The sequence below is a fragment of the Pinus tabuliformis genome, chromosome 3_1 (assembly GCF_031772625.1).
Source record: "Pinus tabuliformis cultivar Carrire ecotype Pingquan chromosome 3_1, CPIR1, whole genome shotgun sequence".
Taxonomy (NCBI): Eukaryota; Viridiplantae; Streptophyta; class Pinopsida; order Pinales; family Pinaceae; genus Pinus; species Pinus tabuliformis.
The window spans coordinates 109,504,158-109,524,930 of NC_142301.1; the positions used below are offsets into that span (position 1 = coordinate 109,504,158).

At 40.6% G+C, this 20,773-nt stretch overlaps 2 pseudogenes; both read left to right on the forward strand.

Moving 5' to 3' along the window:
• The first annotated feature begins 5,190 nt into the window (after positions 1-5,190).
• LOC149186022 (dolichyl-diphosphooligosaccharide--protein glycosyltransferase subunit STT3A-like) lies at positions 5,191-7,303 on the forward strand (annotated as a pseudogene).
• Positions 7,304-10,446: 3,143 nt separating this feature from the next.
• LOC149186023 (dolichyl-diphosphooligosaccharide--protein glycosyltransferase subunit STT3A-like) overlaps positions 10,447-20,773 on the forward strand; it is a 50,295-nt pseudogene continuing 39,968 nt past the window's right edge.

Consider the following 20,773-nt stretch of genomic DNA (forward strand, 5'->3'; position numbering starts at 1 on the left):
TTTCTTCAGACTTCCTGTAGAAATGCCTGTAGTGGCTGGTTTCTGGCTTCCTGTAGAACCAGTTGGCACTGTTTTAGCCTGCTTGGCTGAGGGTGATTTTTCCTTTAGCTTGGTTGAGGCTGCCTTAGGGGTGCCTTCACTTGCTTGGACTTTCTCGGTCCTTTCTGCCCTGCTCTGCAATCTTTTCTCCCTGGGTGTTTGTGTTATTTTACCACCCACTGTTTTGGCCTCAGCAGCTTGGCCTTTTTCTCGTGGCTCTTTCTGTTCTTTCTTTGGTGGTTTGCCTGGGGTTTCTTGACCTTTAGCTTTCTTTTCTGCCTCGGTGTGCTCCTTCTCCTCGCTGCTGGAGGAAGTGAGCTCCTCGGCCAAAATTCGGATGTCATCATCCTTAGACATATTTCGAAAAATTTCCCAGGAGAGAGGGACAGTGTAAGTATGGAGTGCATCTTCCACGAGGAGCTTGATAAGCCCATGATGGGCCAGCTGGTCTGGTGTCCCCTCCCTCAGCTTTGTGGCACACTCAATCAAGGATTGCAGGAGGAAGTAGGGGATGCTCAATTTTTGTTCTGAGGGCAGATCCATTTGGTGCCTGAGTTCTGTTAGCAAACGGAAATGATAACCATATACGATGCTGAATCGCCCCTCACAGGTAATATACTTCATAATTTGGAGGCTGACTTCGCTCCAAAATGGCTGTAGGCTGGTTCTTCGGACCCCATTCTTGTCCTTTGAAAATTGTTCCTCTGGCAAGAAGAACTCCTTTTTAGCCTTTTGACCCAATTTTCTCTCCTCCTTATCCCAGGGTACCCCCATCGGTAGATCAGTGACTCTGCTAATGAGCTGTGGGGTGAGTCTTAGGGTCAATCCTCTGAAGTTGACAGTGGCTAGTGTCTTCGATTTCGGCTTCAGGGACCTTAGGAATTCTTCTGTAATTTCATCATCGTGACCTTGAAGTTTGTCACAGAATGTCATCCAGTGTGCACGGGAAAATAAGTCTACCACCTCAGGGGTTTCTCGGAGTTTCTTGGAGTCCGAGGTTCCTTTCGGATAAACCCTCCTGGCATGGTGAAAAAGACTCTGTTTTTTCTTGCGCTTTGAGCAGAAAGGGAATTCTAGGTGTGTTTCCTTCTCGGAGCATTAAAATCGGTATCCGCAGGCCTCTTCGTATCTATTCCTCTGTTTTGAAACCTGACTACTCGTGTATAGAAGGAAGACTCGGGATTTCTCTAAATAGAGTGCAGGGCTATGTTTCCAACATACACACAATCATATAAAATTCACAATTTTTCCACCGGTTAGCCTTGACAGTGTCTCACTTCTCTACAGGAGGAATTTAACTCAGGACTTCGTGGAGAAAATCTTGGATGCAAACCACGAAGACAATTTCATGCAACAATAAGTAAACTACTTTTGGATTCACAGAAAGACTTGCTTTTAAATTTTTCTCTACCGCAGCACGTCGAATTCACCACCTTTTGAACTATTTTGCATGGGAAAGGTATGTTCGGGCCTACCTCTCTGAGAATTGCCACCCTCGACGTGAACAGTCCAAGCTTCTTCGTAATGCCGAGCTTCTTGTAGCGCACCTTCTTGTAGAAAGCTTTCCTTGCTTCTGGAGGATGTTACGGTGGACGAGTCTGAGCTGCGGAAGGACGTTGGAATAGACCGAGACGCTCGGGCTAACAACTTGCAGAGGAGGAGGATGTGTACTCGGTTGCAAAAATGGTTGCAAGTGTGAATGACAGCAGTTTACCGTGAGTTATTCAACCGGCCAATTTGAAATGCTGCGGAATTCATGGCACGGGGTGAGTTGTCCAGGTCGATCTGTTGGCCGATGTCATAGCCATCATTCCTCGGCGTGTCTCTGACCGCCGAATCCTTCCCTCTGCATTCACCGCCGCCATTTCTATCATACTGTCGATTCTCCCCGACTGGACACTTCCCACGTGTCAACTGCCCGTCTTTTTGGCATAACCAAGCCCATTCGGATCCTACGAGGCCATCTGACTGGCTGTGGGTGGCCAGTTGAATGGCCACCAACCTTGTTCAATCCACCCATTCTCACAGTCATGCAAATTTTAGAGTATAGTTCATGTAATTCGACGAATAAGGTTAGGCACTTACCTGTGCGGCCATGGACGTTTTTTTCAGGCTTCAGGACAAGGAATGTTGGATTTGCTTGCTGCTGCTTCGCGCACGGGTGCTGGAGCTCCTCTTCCATTGGCTGATGCTGGTTCCAAGACCTTGAGACCCGACTCTCTGGTGGTGAATGCTGCATGCACCGGCTTCATTTGATGTGAGCTGCTGGTGTCTCCATGGTATGTGCTCCAGCCGGATCAGCTGCTACAGGATTCCTGTAGGACATCCTGTAGCCGTTTCTCCTCCTGGGGTGCATGCTGAAAAAAACAAAGTTGCATTCACGGATGAAGGGTCCTGAGGGTGCCTTGACAGGTAAAGTGTGCGGGCCTCTGCATGCTTTATTTTTCACTTGAAAAAACAAATTTTTATCTGAGAAAACAGGGTTCTGGTATGACTGTGCAGGTATATTCAACCAGATGGTGGCAATGGTGGTGAAAGGAGATGAAACAAGTGGAGGATGGAAGAAAAGAGTGGTTGCATGCCTCCTCAACAGACTTCAAGCTTCAAATCCCTCTCCATAATCGATTTTGGCCTGCCCAAAGGCTCTACAGGATGTTTCCGGTAGAAATACAGAACTTCCTGTAGAAAGTCCTGTAGCTTCCTATAGAAGGTGGAACCATGACTAGATTGTGTCCGAACCCTGAAAAAAATGAGTGTTCATGGAGGGAGTGTATGTGAGGATGTATGGTAACTTGGTAGGGACCCTTGTCCTTGTGTTGGGAGGCCTCCTTTCTGCATTGTGTTCCTACAACCTGCAACAATTTCCAGGGATTAAACTTGTTTTTTTCTCTCTGTTTCTTCCTTCTTTTTCTTTCTCTCTCTTTTTTTTTTTTTTTTTAAAGAGACAACAGGGGCGCTTCAATGAGGTTTTCACCGCTACTATCTGCCTTGGGCGCCTTAGAGAGGTTTTCGCCCAAGGGTCTTTTTATTCAAATTCTTTTTCAGAGACATAGCACGGGCGCCTCAGAGAGGTTTTCGCCCAAGGGTCTTTTTATTCAAATTCTTTTTTAGAGAGATAGCAGGGGCGCCTCAATGAGGTTTTCACCCCTACCATCTGCCTTGGGCGCCTCAGAGAGGTTTTCACCGAAGGATCATTTTTTTTTTTTTTTTTTATGATGATGCTCAGTGTGTGGCAAAAACAGAGGCATAACCCTTGTTACACTAAAATTTGTCACCATGACTATTTGCAGTTAGTATGGCTCTATCAACTGTCATACTATCCTCCTTGGCAAGTCTCATACCTCTGCTCTTCATGTCAAACTCCAAGAAAGAGAGAAAGTCTTTAAAAATCTATATATCTCTGGGTACGTAGTTTCTCTTAGCCTTACCTGCGTGTACGCACCTCAAGTTCACAATACCTGCGTACTTGTACGCTCTGTCTGTAAAGGGGTGGGTGCGTACTCCTGTAAAGGTCAAAAGGCGCAAGTTTCACTTCAAAAAAGTTACTTGTGGTCATTTCTAGAGCATTCTAGAAGCTTGTTTGACGTGTATTGAGCGCCTCCAGATGGTTCATGTATCCCTATGAAAGAGGAACTTATCCCATCAAGAGGGGAGCTATCCCATTCAAAGAGGGGCTTATCCCATTGATGGTGGACCTGATTAACTTCCTCTAGAGCACTATAAATACATGCATTGGGCCAGAAGGAGGGGAGGTTGAAAGCTGAACATTCCTAAGGGTAGATGCTGCTGGAATTAGGACTCCCTTATAGAGTTTGAGAGGAGAGATTCCCATCCTTTCCTAGCCTTATTTGGAAGTGGGTGAGATGATCAAAGTAAAGGAAAACTCTTGCTGGACCCTAGGAGGGACCTGCACAACACCAAGGCTCAGGTTGTAATGGTTTCTTTTGTTTCCACTTAATACAATTAAGCTCACTTTTCTCAACAGATTGTTATACATGATTTGTTTCATATACTCCTTGGTCTGTATGATGAATATGTTTTATTTTATAAGTTATTCAGGTGCTATGTAATCTTTTGCTTGTTAGTGAATGCAGGTTTCGAAGAGAAGGAGGAGCTCATCCGGATCGGCGAGGCTGGACTACTACAAAGCGTTGGACTAAAGGTATGTTATAAACACCTGATTACTTGTATTATAAATGCATATTTAGAGAAAGGTAGTGTTTAATTGTCTTGTTTGTCACTAGAAAGCCTTAGCTTCTAGGGAGGTCGGTTTTGTCCGCAAAATTGACTCTTTCCGCATGACAAAATGGCGACTCCACTGGGGAACTCCATTGATGTGAATGATTTTTCCTTTGTGTGAAACTTTGATTTGAGAAAAGTCGTTTGTTTTCTGGTTTTTGGCTGTTTGACTATGCATTTGGGTGGGATAGCTTAGGGTTAAATTAGATTTTAGTTTTTCTTGGTTTTGCTAGCAGTACGCACCCTCTGAGTTAAGCACAGTGCGTACCTGTACGCACTGCAGCTTTGTGCACAGAGCGTACACGCACCTGTGCAAACAGGTTGCCTGCGTACCCTGTCAAAATTGAGAAAATTTCAATTTTTCCTTTTTTGCCTCTTAGATTTTGTTTTTAATTTGTTTTTGCTGCCCAGATCCACTGTTCACCTGTCAGAAGCTTTCATCTTGGCTAATTTCATTGGCATTCCTGCTCTAAGCTTTCATCAATTGGGTGTTTTGAGTCTCTTTTTGAGAAATTCTTGATTTGTTTTCCTTTGGTCATTACTTGGAGGTTTGTCTCAGTCCTTTCACAATTTTGCATCTTTTTGCTTTTGATTTTGCAAAAAAATTTCCCCCTCATTCGCCACTAAATTGTGTATGAGTGTTAATCGCCTTTGAGTGTTTTTATTTTTTGATCTTTGGAACTCTTACCCAATTTTCTCGACTTGCACTTGATTGGTTCTTAGTGTTATCACTGAAAATTCTAATGCCAAAATTTCAAAACCGCTCACAAAGCTCTTTAGGTTATTTCGTAGCTCATGTAATAATTTTTAAGTGTTTCCGCAGCGCATAAATCCTTTTCGTAGTTTCGCAGCGCAACATGTTTTAGGCTGCGCTACAAAATTGGGGATTTGTTCGAATCCATAGCAGCTGTCATGCAAAATAGCTCTGGGGTGGATGCACTTTACAGGAGGCATGCTCTCAAGCTCCTGCGTGTATGCTTGTCATCAGTTCTGAATCTGAAGGTGACAGCTTTAGTAATTGCAAGGTACTACCTCAGGTTAAAGGCACCCTTGTTGTTTGTCCCATGGTAGCTGTTATTCAATGGAGGAACGAGATTGCTCGGTTCACTGCTAAAGGAAGCACTAAAGTTGGTTCATCATGGCGCAAATAGATATCTTTTACCCAGAGACTTGTGTAAGGAGCTCGCAAAACTGCACACAAATGCACCGGCACATAAATTTTCATACACACAGGAAACTATTGAAAGGGCTTTTGGTCGTAGAACTGATGAAGTTTTTGAGAACTTTGAAGAGAAGCTCGTTGCTTCTGGCAGTATTGCCCAATTGCATAAGGCTACTATGAAATTTCAGTATCCTGGTCAGGAGGCGGTTAGCCAAGTTGGAAATTTACAGGAAATTTATAAATACCTTGGCAGTGGCTGTTATTGCACATGGAGATGGAGAAGGTTTTAATAGTGCAGATGAACAAAGTTCCTGTTTCGGCTCTTATGGTGATGCTGAAGGAGAACGGCAGTTTGAAATTGAAATTCGACGATCATCCTCATTTTAGTGGCCATTCTCGCGTTTTCCATCCGTTTTTTTCGGTTATCAAGTATGAGAGCGTCATTCATGGGTTCGATCCTTACTTCAATTACAGAGTTACAAAGTATCTCACAAAGAATGGAGTCTACGACTTTTGGAACTGGTTCGATGACCGAACCTGGTACCCACTGGAACGTGTCATTAGAGGAACAGTGTATCCTGGTCTCACTTTGACAGCAGGGACAATGTGGTGGGTATTTAATTCTCTCAACATACCGCTTTCAGTAGAAACCGTTTGTGTCTTCACTGCTCCCATCTTCTCAGCAAATGCAGCTTGGGCAACATATCTTTTGACAAAGGAAGTTAAAGGTGTTGGTGCAGGCCTCACTGTAGCAGCCATTCTAGCAATGGTGCCTTCATACATCTCACGATCCGTGGCTGGCAGTTATGATAATGAGGCTGTAGCTATATTTGCTTTGATCTTTTGTGTCGGCTAAGATGTTCAAAGTGGCAATAACTCTTGTAATTTCTGTTGGAATGTTTGTGTCTATTGCATTGGTAGCAATATTGGTTGCATTAGTGGCAGCAAGTCCCACAAAGGGATGGAGTGGACGAAGTCTAAGTCTTCTTGATCCGACCTATGCGAGCAAGTATATTCCTATTATTGCGAGTGTCGGTGAACATCAACCGCCTACTTGGCCTTCATATTTTATGGATATAAATGTACTAGCATTTCTAGTCCCTGCAGGCATCATTGCATGTTCTTGCCATTGTCCGATGCAAGCTCCTTTTTGGTTCTCTACATTGTGACATCTGTGTACTTTTCTGGTGTAATGGTTCGGCTTATGCTAGTGCTGGCTCCAGCAGCTTGTATTTTATCTGGCATTGCTCTTTCTGAAGCTTTTACAGTACTAACACGATCAGTCAAATTTCAGCTCTCTCTCTCATTTGAAAAGGATGCTTCAACAGTCAAATCAGAAACAGTTCCAAATGAATTGAAGGACGAGTCCAAACCAACACTCCTTGAGAAAGATAAAGAACCTTTAAGAGGGAGACCCTCTAAAAAGAATAGGAAAAAAGAAAAAGAGATGAGCCTACTCTGGAGGGTATCAAACAGTTTTATGTCAATGTTGAACGAGAAGATGGGAAACATGATACAATGTGTGACCTGTATGAAACTTTGGCAATCACACAGAATGTGATTTTCATCAATACTAGGCGGAAGGTAGATTTGTTCACAGATCAAATGCGAGCTCGAGTTCATAACCTAGCATGTTGGTTTGATGTTTTATTCAATGGAAGTGCTGTACAACGATGGCTGACTACTGCACCTGAAGCCCCAATTGATCACTTCATGATCCTTCCAACTACAGATTCTTCTGGAGTCAATACATGCACAGTTCTACAGTTATTGATTGCTCACAAAAGACTAATATTCTGCCCAAACGATTCTGATACTGATCTTATTTGCTGTCTTTGTGTGAACTTGATTTCATTACTTTAATCTCAGTATATGTTTTCTCATTTGAGAATATGCGGAATGTGAAGTTCAAAGATCTCAAGGATAAATCCAAGGGTATGGTATCAACAATCAGGACATGTTAGATATGGTGTTTAAGGATTATTGCTTCAAAACTAGAGAACTGAGGCTCTTGTTGAGAAGTCTCAGATAATCCAGCTCCAAGTATTGTGACAGAGATTGGTGCAGTACATGAAGAATATCCATGCACCTGTACTAAGCATACCAGCAGTGAAAGTTACAGTCCTATTGGTGTTCAGGAGTTTTGCAATCAAGTGGCAGAGCAGTAAAATCTCAGGGAAAAGAGAAACTGTTTAAAACAGTTTCGCAGCGCGCTACGAAACTGCGAAACTGCTGTAGGTGTTGTTTTAAAAACGCAGGCAAACAGTTTGATGGAATAATCAGAAATTGGCAAAGAGAACACCTAGGTGACATGAAAGAGATCAAAGGAGGCTGCTACAACCATTCAAAATATGCCAGGTGTACTTTTAACAAAAGGTGAAATATTTTAACCTAAGTTTAAATTTTTGGTTATAAAGCCACTTTATTCTCGGTGATTAGGGTTTTAAGGGAGCTGCATACGAGAAGTTTTGGTTGGCACACCTGTTCATCAGAGAAGCCTCCAGCATATCAGGAACAGGGTGATGCCCTTTATTCTTGGGCTATTAAAGACTTAAAGTTCATGCTGCTGCATATTCGAAGTGATGGGGGACCAGAACCGAAAATTTAGGGATATTCTCAGCCAACACGGAGCAGATCAAAGCCTTCAGTATCCAAAGCCAACGTGGGACATTAATTGCTCATCTCATGCCATCTCAGCCAAACGAAGAGGAAGCCACGTGTCAAAGCTGCAAGGAGGAATCATGTTACGAGGAGGATAGAATTAGAGTTTTAGTTTAGTTGGGACTCTTTGTAATTACAGCTCAACACTTAATGTATTTAATGAGTTAGTTAAATGGTAGATAGGGGTAATTAGTAGCAGTCATCGAGCTCCCCTCATGCTGGAGGAGGAAGCTCTAAGTAGTTAGAAGGATGTGTCTATATATAGCTGAATAATTTATGTAATTAGGGTTGGATGTTTTTGAGAAACAAAGTTTATTTTGGCTTAGGTAAGAACTGGTTTTCAGTAATACAAATGACTGCTTTTTCTTCTCAGGATTCATACATTGTTTCAGATGCTCAAGATATATGTGGTTTTGTTTTATCCTTTATGTTTTACAGCTTTATAGATACACAATCACTCAGAATTCACTCTGCTGCTCTGATTTCCTGTGTGTATTTGTAAGTTGAGGTTTATTTGAGAGGTGTCTTGAGTACTTAAACATTACATGCCCTGACTTCTATGAATGAGTGGTTTTATAGTTTGCTGAAATGATGATTAACTCCATGAGCCCAATGGAAATCTTTGTAAGGTCTGTCCAACCAATTTATATGTTAAATTTACTTTGCAAGAGTTAGCCATCTCATCAATATTTAAGATCAATAACCCTTTGAGAGAGCCCTCTCAGGCTAAGGAGGCTAAGCCTTAGTCAAAAGTCTGGTTTGAAATAGTTACACAGAGTCTAACTGATTGGCAGCCTTCAGTGCTTGATTTTGTGATAACATTTTGGTGCGTCTGCCGGGAGTCTGAAGTCTATTCATTCCCGAAATTATGAAGCTGAACTTCTGAAGGTAGCAGGAGCTCAGAAGGTTTTTGAGGCTGCAAAACTACCTTGGCGACTCCATTGTTGAAGAATTCGAAATTCATAGGTTCGTGGTGATTCCACTGGAGTTATGAAGGACCCAGATGCTACCATTCTTATCTCAAGGTATGCATGCATAGATTTTTCAGGAATTCATGGTTTCCCAAATCATTTTCCCAAGGATGCATATTTTCTAAGGAATGGTCCCAAATTTAATGGAGAGGATTTGAGTTTAACTCTGAAGCATATCTCAGATTTCTGTCATTTTGCTGAGCTTCTTAGAGTTAAACATGAGGATGTTTGCATTATGTTATTCTATGATTCACTTCAAGGGAAATGTAAACAATGGATTGGAAGCTTTCCTATCAAATCCATTAAGTCATTTCAAGATTTATGGCTTATGTTTTTAGAGGAATGGATAGATAGGTCAGAGGTGGTGGTAAACTCTCCTTCAATTCAAGGTTTCAAACAATGGAATAATGATCATAGTAATGGAGAAATAGATGAAAATTTTTCTTTGTCCTTGTCCTCATATCTAAAATCCTTTGACTGCAAGGCAGAGGATAAGATGAGATTTTTGGATGAAGTTGCTGAGGACATTGAGAAAGAAATTGAAGGTGTAGAAGGTCAAATTCAGGCATATAGTTTTCATAATCATGATCATTATTTTCAGAAGTTTTCTATGGCAGAACGCAAGGAGACAATGCTGGTTCCTTTCTCTTTTACGATTGAGGAAATGTACACTGTTGTTGAGGATCAGTTTGCACAGCCGGAAAGTTACAAGAAAAATCAAGCTGATCATGTATTCTGGGATCCTATAGCTGATTACATGGAAGAGTTTTACTCTCCAGTGCTTCAGTTTACCTATAAAGATCAGAGACAATTTCAGTGGCAGCGGTCATCACACTATCATATTGGCTCTGAACTCCGATGCAGTCAAAGAAATCAAACATCAGATAAGACAAATGATTGGCTACATTGGAAATTTCACATTGATTGAGCTGAAGGAAGTTTGAATTGTTAGGGTAGGTAGGTAGGAAAATGCAAATAAGCTCAAGGTTGACTGAGCATTTATTTTTCAATAGATGTAGATTTCTTTCTCCTACAGTGATCATCAAGTTTAAGCTCGAGGTGAAGGCCCAAGGAGCTGGAAAGAGATGATTGTCGAGCAAATTTCAGTTTGTCATAAATGGATAAAGCACTGGACCTGCGAGTTCTTAGTGTACTACAGGAGCACACTATCCCAAGTGGAGCCACTGTTATCACTGAAAATTCTAATGCCAAAATTTCAAAACCGCTCACAAAGCTCTTTAGGTTATTTCGTAGCTCATGTAATAATTTTTAAGTGTTTCCGCAGCGCATAAATCCTTTTCGTAGTTTCGTAGCGCAACATGTTTTAGGCTGCGCTACAAAATTGGGGATTTGTTCGAATCCATAGCAGCTGTCATGCAAAATAGCTCTGGGGTGGATGCACTTTACAGGAGGCATGCTCTCAAGCTCCTGCGTGTATGCTTGTCATCAGTTCTGAATCTGAAGGTGACAGCTTTAGTAATTGCAAGGTACTACCTCAGGTTAAAGGCACCCTTGTTGTTTGTCCCATGGTAGCTGTTATTCAATGGAGGAACGAGATTGCTCGGTTCACTGCTGAAGGAAGCACTAAAGTTGGTTCATCATGGCGCAAATAGATATCTTTTACCCAGAGACTTGTGTAAGGAGCTCGCAAAACTGCACACAAATGCACCGGCACATAAATTTTCATACACACAGGAAACTATTGAAAGGGCTTTTGGTCGTAGAACTGATGAAGTTTTTGAGAACTTTGAAGAGAAGCTCGTTGCTTCTGGCAGTATTGCCCAATTGCATAAGGCTACTCTGAAATTTCAGTATCCTGGTCAGGAGGCGGTTAGCCAAGTTGGAAATTTACAGGAAATTTATAAATACCTTGGCAGTGGCTGTTATTGCACATGGAGATGGAGAAGGTTTTAATAGTGCAGATGAACAAAGTTCCTGTTTCGGCTCTTATGGTGATGCTGAAGGAGAATGGCAGTTTGAAATTGAAATTCGACGATCATCCTCATTTTAGTGGCCATTCTCGCGTTTTCCATCCGTTTTTTTCGGTTATCAAGTATGAGAGCGTCATTCATGGGTTCGATCCTTACTTCAATTACAGAGTTACAAAGTATCTCACAAAGAGTGGAGTCTACGACTTTTGGAACTGGTTCGATGACCGAACCTGGTACCCACTGGAACGTGTCATTGGAGGAACAGTGTATCCTGGTCTCACTTTGACAGCAGGGACAATGTGGTGGGTATTTAATTCTCTCAACATACCGCTTTCAGTAGAAACCGTTTGTGTCTTCACTGCTCCCATCTTCTCAGCAAATGCAGCTTGGGCAACATATCTTTTGACAAAGGAAGTTAAAGGTGTTGGTGCAGGCCTCACTGCAGCAGCCATTCTAGCAATGGTGCCTTCATACATCTCACGATCCGTGGCTGGCAGTTATGATAATGAGGCCGTAGCTATATTTGCTTTGATATTTTGTGTCGGCTAAGATGTTCAAAGTGGCAATAACTCTTGTAATTTCTGTTGGAATGTTTGTGTCTATTGCATTGGTAGCAATATTGGTTGCATTAGTGGCAGCAAGTCCCACAAAGGGATGGAGTGGACGAAGTCTAAGTCTTCTTGATCCGACCTATGCGAGCAAGTATATTCCTATTATTGCGAGTGTCGGTGAACATCAACCGCCTACTTGGCCTTCATATTTTATGGATATAAATGTACTAGCATTTCTAGTCCCTGCAGGCATCATTGCATGTTCTTGCCATTGTCCGATGCAAGCTCCTTTTTGGTTCTCTACATTGTGACATCTGTGTACTTTTCTGGTGTAATGGTTCGGCTTATGCTAGTGCTGGCTCCAGCAGCTTGTATTTTATCTGGCATTGCTCTTCCTGAAGCTTTTACAGTACTAACACGATCAGTCAAATTTCAGCTCTCTCTCTCATTTGAAAAGGATGCTTCAACAGTCAAATCAGAAACAGTTCCAAATGAATTGAAGGACGAGTCCCAACCAACACTCCTTGAGAAAGATAAAGAACCTTTAAGAGAGAGACCCTCTAAAAAGAACAGGAAAAAAGAAAAAGAGATGAGCCTACTCTGGAGGGTATCAAACAGTTTTATGTCAATGTTGAACGAGAAGATGGGAAACATGATACAATGTGTGACCTGTATGAAACTTTGGCAATCACACAGAATGTGATTTTCATCAATACTAGGCGGAAGGTAGATTTGTTCACAGATCAAATGCGAGCTCGAGTTCATAACCTAGCATGTTGGTTTGATGTTTTATTCAATGGAAGTGCTGTACAACGATGGCTGACTACTGCACCTGAAGCCCCAATTGATCACTTCATGATCCTTCCAACTACAGATTCTTCTGGAGTCAATACATGCACAGTTCTACAATTATTGATTGCTCACAAAAGACTAATATTCTGCCCAAACGATTCTGATACTGATCTTATTTGCTGTCTTTGTGTGAACTTGATTTCATTACTTTAATCTCAGTATATGTTTTCTCATTTGAGAATATGCGGAATGTGAAGTTCAAAGATCTCAAGGATAAATCCAAGGGTATGGTATCAACAATCAGGACATGTCAGATATGGTGTTTAAGGATTATTGCTTCAAAACTAGAGAACTGAGGCTCTTGTTGAGAAGTCTCAGATAATCCAGCTCCAAGTATTGTGACAGAGATTGGTGCAGTACATGAAGAATATCCATGCACCTGTACTAAGCATACCAGCAGTGAAAGTTACAGTCCTATTGGTGTTCAGGAGTTTTGCAATCAAGTGGTAGAGCAGTAAAATCTCAGGGAAAAGAGAAACTGTTTAAAACAGTTTCGCAGTTTCGCAGCGCGCTACGAAACTGCGAAACTGCTGTAGGTGTTGTTTTAAAAACGCAGGCAAACAGTTTGATGGAATAATCAGAAATTGGCAAAGAGAACACCTAGGTGACATGAAAGAGATCAAAGGAGGCTGCTACAACCATTCAAAATATGCCAGGTGTACTTTTAACAAAAGGTGAAATATTTTAACCTAAGTTTAAATTTTTGGTTATAAAGCCACTTTATTCTCGGTGATTAGGGTTTTAAGGGAGCTGCATACGAGAAGTTTTGGTTGGCACACCTGTTCATCAGAGAAGCCTCCAGCATATCAGGAACAGGGTGATGCCCTTTATTCTTGGGCTATTAAAGACTTAAAGTTCATGCTGCTGCATATTCGAAGTGATGGGGGACCAGAACCGAAAATTTAGGGATATTCTCAGCCAACACGGAGTAGATCAAAGCCTTCAGTATCCAAAGCCAACGTGGGACATTAATTGCTCATCTCATGCCATCTCAGCCAAACGAAGAGGAAGCCAAGTGTCAAAGCTGCAAGGAGGAATCATGTTACGAGGAGGATAGAATTAGAGTTTTAGTTTAGTTGGGACTCTTTGTAATTACAGCTCAGCACTTAATGTATTTAATGAGTTAGTTAAATGGTAGATAGGGGTAATTAGTAGCAGTCATCGAGCTCCCCTCATGCTGGAGGAGGAAGCTCTAAGTAGTTAGAAGGATGTGTCTATATATAGCTGAATAATTTATGTAATTAGGGTTGGATGTTTTTGAGAAACAAAGTTTATTTTGGCTTAGGTAAGAACTGGTTTTCAGTAATACAAATGACTGCTTTTTCTTCTCAGGATTCATACATTGTTTCAGATGCTCAAGATATATGTGGTTTTGTTTTATCCTTTATGTTTTACAGCTTTATAGATACACAATCACTCAGAATTCACTCTGCTGCTCTGATTTCTTGTGTGTATTTGTAAGTTGAGGTTTATTTGAGAGGTGTCTTGAGTACTTAAACATTACATGCCCTGACTTCTATGAATGAGTGGTTTTATAGTTTGCTGAAATGATGATTAACTCCATGAGCCCAATGGAAATCTTTGTAAGGTCTGTCCAGCCAATTTATATGTTAAATTTACTTTGCAAGAGTTAGCCATCTCATCAATATTTAAGATCAATAACCCTTTGAGAGAGCCCTCTCAGGCTAAGGAGGCTAAGCCTTAGTCAAAAGTCTGGTTTGAAATAGTTACACAGAGTCTAACTGATTGGCAGCCTTCAGTGCTTGATTTTGTGATAACACTTAGATTACATTAGCATCATCTTGTGTTTGAGAATTCTCTTGCATAGATCACATTTGCATAATTAGAATTCTCATTTTCAGAATATGAATGAAAAATGTGCATAGATTACATTTGCATACTTTTCAAGTGAATTGTGCATAGATTACAATTGCATAGTTTATATTCTGAAAAATAAATCATAGATTTAGATCATTTTTCTTTGATTTGAATTTACACAAAAAAAAAATAAAAAAATAAAAAACTATTTTGGAATTGATTTGCATTAGTTTTTCTTGATGAAATTAGTGCATTAGAGAATTTGTTATATTTTCTCTTAGTGATCAGTTTTTTGCATTGTTGGAAGTGAATGGAAACTCTCTCCTTACTTTAGTTAGGATTCATCGAATTGAAAAGATTACATTATCATATTCGATTGCATTCAGTTGAGTCGGGTCATAACACCATTGGTTTCGTATCCATTTACCCATTTGAGTAATAATAGCCTTAATAACACAGCGCTTATTTAAAATTCATCTAGTAATTTTTACATTTCTAGGGCTCTGATACACCAACATAGCTTAGGCTAGTGTCTTGGAATAGGTTTTAGTTAACTATCCAAGACAGTAAAACCAAACAAGTAGCTCATCTTGTGGTAGGATAAATCCAATAGTTACATTTATGCTCCGGGAAAGCTCCTCTTAAAGGAGAAGCACGAGACCGTGTCCGAACCAGTGAGGGGATCAATCCTCCTTCATTGGGAAAGACGCCAGATACGCACGTACTACAAACGGTAAACCTTGGATTATTGTCGAGGAGCCTGGGTCACTTGTCGGTAAACCTTGGATTATTGTCAAGGAGCCGGCAAGGGGATTGAGCTTGTTACTCTGCCCTTGCGTGCTATCGGGTCGTAAACTGTTCCCCCAGGTATATTTGTTGCTGTTGGTAACCTTAGTGACCATTATCTTTAGGATTCTACCCGAGGTGACGGTGGAGGGAAGATCCCACTGTACCTGGAGCAGACGTCGGCTAGAATCACTTGGATTTTCTGGGGGGTTCACTTCACTCGAGACGGTTAAAGTGGAGGAACTTGGTCCAGTCTATTCATTAAGCAGGTTGTCGGGGTAACTGTTCCACCCGCCACTTCTGTACTGAATTCTGCGATGTTGGATTTCTTATATCACCAACTAGTGTTTTCGGTCCGAAAGGCTACTGTTTGTGTGTGGTTTGACTCCTAGATTTGATAGCGCATGTTAATTTGTTTGTTTTTACTTTTAGAGACCATAGGTGTGAATTGTGAATTTTAATTGTTAGGTGTGAATTGTGAATTGTTAATTTTAGTTTTAAATTGTTAATAAAATTCACTGAAGTTGAATATAATGGCAAGGGTTCCGTAATTTACCAACCTAGGAACCCCTCCTAACGAGAATCCTAGTTCTTTTCCTTACTTTGGAAATGTTGGTCCTCCTTATATGGCTACTTTGTCATTACCTGGATTTACAATAGGTTTACCGATATGGTTATTTTCAACTTCGTTGGCCCAAAGTACTCCAATTGTTCCACCTCAACTGGATGCTTCACCTCAACAGAGTTCACCATCTCAACATCACCAACCTTCTGTTGACCCTTTACCTTCTTCGCCTAATTTTTCTTCCTCCATTTCTTCCTCTTCGCCTGGTAAAAGCCTTGATGCTAGTAACCAGGAGGCTAAGAAGAAGAAGAAAGGGAAGAAGAAGAAGAAGAAGAAGAAGCAAGATAAGAAAGAAGTCAACCAACCAACCACAACTGTAAGTGTTAGTTGTGTTGAGGAAAACTCCAACATGCATCGTAAACCCAAATACCCTTGCAGGCTTTGTAAGGGTGACCACTTCCTTATCAATTGTCCTGGTATTCCAAAGGTCTTGGAAGTATGGTCAGAAAAATCACATCAACTTTCCATTGATCCATCAACCAGTGATAGTCAGGTTCCTGGGAAAAAGGGTAAAGTTAGGTTTCCTTGTAAGTTATGCAAAGGGAGTCATCAAACTCACATTTTCCCTCACATGGATGAAGCCTCAACATTGTTGGAAAACCTTACTGTTCCACAGCAAGAATTTCCAACTGGCTACCGTAAACTTTCTCCCAACCTACCGTCAACTGACGGAGTGATTGATCTAATTTCAAGTACAGTCGATCACACTCTTCCATTGGAGAGTGAAACTCATGTCACTCAGGTTGATGATCCATTAGTTGATCAAGTGGTCGATTCAATTTCACATTCGATCAATCCCACTTTCCCTTTAGAGAGTGAACTTCATACCACTCAGGTTCTTCTTGTTACATCAGATTCTTCTATGCCAGGGGGCATTTCACCTGTTTCTACATAACCCCCTCCAAGTACTGAGGTCTTTTCTTTTGATTGGAATAGACTAACAGAACCTCGTCTTCCTTCCTCCATCCCTTTCCAAATCATTGTCAAGGCTGGTGGTAGGGACATACATCGTACTCAGGTAGATGAAGGTGCTTATGTTAGTATTTTATCCTCAACTGTTTGGAAAGCTTTGGGTTCCCCTCAGCTTGCGCCTATTACGCAGAATCTGAAAGCTTTTAACAGAACCATTAGTGAACCTTTAGGGATCCTTCCTAAGTTTTCTATTACCTTGGAAGGTAAAACTGTCTGTATTGATCTTATGGTAGTTCGAGGTCCCTTGGATTTCAATTTACTCCTTGGGCGAGATTATGTTTATGCAATGAAAGCTGTCGTATCGACAATCTTTCGCGTGATGTCTTTCCCTCACAATGGCAGTATTGTGAATGTAGACCAGCTTTCGTTCCCTAGTCTTGTTTCAACTACCAATAATATGACACCCCTAAATGTTCCTGATTCTAAAGTGGTATCTACCCTGCCACGGGTTAATTATGTGGCAACTGGTCCCATGTTTTCAATTACCGATGTAAGTGAGCCTCTTACTGTTTGCTCATCTTCCTTTGATTTAGATCCGGTAATTGACATGGAAAACTCTATGGGATTATTTGAACACGATGTTCTTATCCCTTTTGAGTCCCTTGACATGTGTTCCTTCCAGAGAACTATTCTTCCTTCTGATGAAGATCTCTTGGAAGCCATGATCAAGGTGCATCCATTGACATGTCTTTCTTCCAGTTGGAAGCCATGATCAGTGTGCACGAGGACAATTTTTTCCTGTATCAACCTCGTTAAAAAATGAAACAGGCTGCTGCGAGGATAGTTTTTTCCTGTATCAACCTTGTTAAAAAATGAAACAGGCTGCCGTGAGGAAAGTTCCTTTTACTGTGTCAACCTCGTTAAAAAATGAATTAGTGTGTACGAGGAAAGTTCCTTTTACTGTGTCGACCTCGTTAAAAAATGAATCAGTGAGTACGAGGAAAGTTCCTTTTACTGTGTCGACCTCGTTAAAAACTGAGTCAGTGAGTGCGAGGATAGTTTTTCCTATATCAACCTCGTTAAAAAATGAAACAGGCTAGTATGAGGATAGTTCTTTTACTGAGTCAACCTCATTAAAAAATGAATCAGGTAGATTTTAGGTTAAGTAGGTAGATTGTAGAAAGTAGGTTTATGAGGATAGTTCCTGTTACTGAGTCAACCTCGTTAAAAAATGAATCAGGTATGAGGATAGTTCTTTTCTTGTGTCAACCTCCTTAAAAATGAAACAACTCCCTTTTCAAGTTAAATATTGAAAGTAAACCTTCATTCCATCCATCTGGTTGAATGCAATGAAGCCTGGGGGGCATGTACCTCACTTTGCATCATCATACTGGGGGCATGCGAACTTTTTGAGCATAGTTCCTTGTCTTGTGTCAAGCTCGTTAAAAAATGAAACAAGGATAGGTTAAGTAGGTAGATTGTAAAGAGTAGTCATGAGCATAGTTCCTTGTCTTGTGTCAAGCTCATTAAAAAATGAATCAAGGATTTTAGAGCATAGTTCCTTGTCTTGTGTCAAGCTCGTTAAAAAATGAATCAAGGTTTTTAGAGTAGAGTTTTTGTTAGGTAGATTGTAGAGAGTAGTTATGAGCATAGTTCCTTATCTTGTGTCAAGCTCAGTTAAAAAATGAAACAAGGGTTTTTGAGGATAGTTCTTTTCCTGTGTCAACCTCACTAAAAAATGAAACAAGTCCCACAAGTCTTTACAAGATTTTGAAAGTGAAGCTTCATTCCATCCACCTCATTGAATGCAATGAAGCTTGGGGGGCATGTACCTCGTTTTGCGTCATTACGCTGGGGGCATGTGAACTTATAACAAGCATAGTTTTTCGTTTCAAGCTTGCGTAAACATGAAACTGAATCCGAGCATAGTTCTTTTCCTGTGTTAAGCTCGTTAAAAAATGAAACAAATCCTCCTCAACTTGAGTCGAGAGTTTGACTAGATCTCATAAATGTTAAGTTGTATATTTAGGTTAGTTATTTCAGTGTCTTGCATAATTTTCTTACAGTTTTAGGTCAAGTCCTTCAAATTATCTCGTACAAGAACCTTCATTCCATCCAGCTTGTACTTAGTTGAATGAAATGAAGCTGGGGGGCATGCACTCTAGCAGTTACGCTTAGGGGGCATCAAGCACAGTTTTCTCTCTGTTTCAAGCTTGTGTAAAAATGCAACTACTTTGAAGCATAGTTTTTCTCTGTTTCAAGCTTTTGTAAAAATGAAACCTATTTCGAGTCAATTTCAGTTATTTTCAAGACTCGTTAAACTCATGAAAATCTCGAGAATATTTTGCTATCTTTCATTCTCGTAAAACAAATGAAAATGCCGAGTTCTTTCCATCTTTTCCTGCTCGTAAATTAAATTGAAAGTCGGCCATATGAGTACATTTTTATCATTTTTTCGAACTCATTAAAACTTACAAAAAGTGAAAACCATGAGTACATTTTTATCATTTTTTCGAACTCGTTAAAACTTACGAAAAAGTGAAACCTCAGAGTCATCTTTTAAGCCCTTTTCTGACTCCTAAAACATGAAAAGATTGCCGAGCGTTTCTTTTACACTCGTTAAAACGAAATTAAAAGACGGTCCCCTTATAGCCCTTTTCTGACCGTAAAAACAGGAAAAGATTGCCCGATTTTTGTCGTTTCAAATTCGATACTGGAAGTAAAATGACGTGTCCTTGATCGCTTTTTACTTTTCAGGTCAAAGACACTAATTATGAAAGTACTCCTTGGTCGTAAAAGATCAAGCGGTTCTCTCAAGTATTATTTTATACCTTTTCGGGCTTGGAAGACACAAATTTACGAAAAAGTTCAACCCTGGAGTCTTCTTAAGTTTTTTCAGACTCTCTAAAATTGAAAAACGCCGAGTTTCTCCTATACTGGACTCGTTAAAATTTCACAGTAAAGGACCTGTTCGATTACAAACAGGAACAGACCACTCCTTCTTAGGGTTCGAATCTAAACTAAGTTGGACTCATCCGAAGGATGAGCTTATAATCAAGAATATGTTATCCTCCTCAAGCTTGTAGAAAAATAAAGAGGTACTTGCCAAAAATGGTGGGGGAAAAGGGAGAAAAATGAGCCTATTTGTTATCCTTTGTCTCAGAAGAAGCCTTATCACCACTCTTGAACACGACACTTTTCATTCACCTGGGTTGGGAAATCCTTTGCCTAATAGTTGATCAAACCACATTGAAAATATTCAACCGGCTCCGGGTATTAACTTTGGGTCAATTATCGCCAAGCCATCTGTCGTGTCGTTATGTGTTCAAGAGGTCACTACAAATAAACCATTCATCTGCAAAATACCCGTCATCCATCTCGACCGTCCCTGAGTCAGTCCTTACAGCTACATTTCTTCAACTTGATCTATGATTTCGTGTTGTGGGCTTGCTTGCAACGGGTCGCTTTCTATCGACATCAGCACATTATCTAGAAAGATGACCTAGAAATCGTCAGTACCTTGAAATCTGCATGCATCAATGGCAGGTTTCTCGCCTTTGACGACAGTTTACATCATTGACATTCAATCGAAGGATTCCGTGACATGTTCGACATCAACACATTCATTCACATCTCATGGATTGTACTGGGTACTTTGAGAACCATTGACATCACTGGTGGTCTCTCTCACACTTGTTAAAAGTTTACATCATCGACTGGTAATCAAGTGGTTTCTACCGTGTTCGACATCAACTCATTTATTCGCATGGATAGAATCATACCATTTCGGGAAGTAGAAATGAAGACCCTGGATCTAGTTTCCACCATCCAGGCTGCAAGGAGTTTTGTATTCATTGTACAGTAGACTAATCATAAACAGATGGCTGCGTCCATACTGTGTCTACAAGAGTCTATGATTATGATGTATTGCGAAATCATTTCTGTATCAGAGCAGTAGTTAGTTTGTTAGTTAAAGTTTTCAATCTGAGTATGGGAATGCCTACCTCAGCGATGATATGATCTTATATATGTATTTTGTGTTGAATATTTGCAGGTTCCGACTGGGCTCTCCACAAGATAATCCTTGAAATGATAAAGTACTTCACCCTTCCTAGATAATATGAAACCCTAATCTACTACAGGCTTCGCACTTTAGGGGGCAATCTGTTACACTAAAATTTGTCACCATGACTATTTGCAGTTAGTATGGCTCTATCAACTGTCAT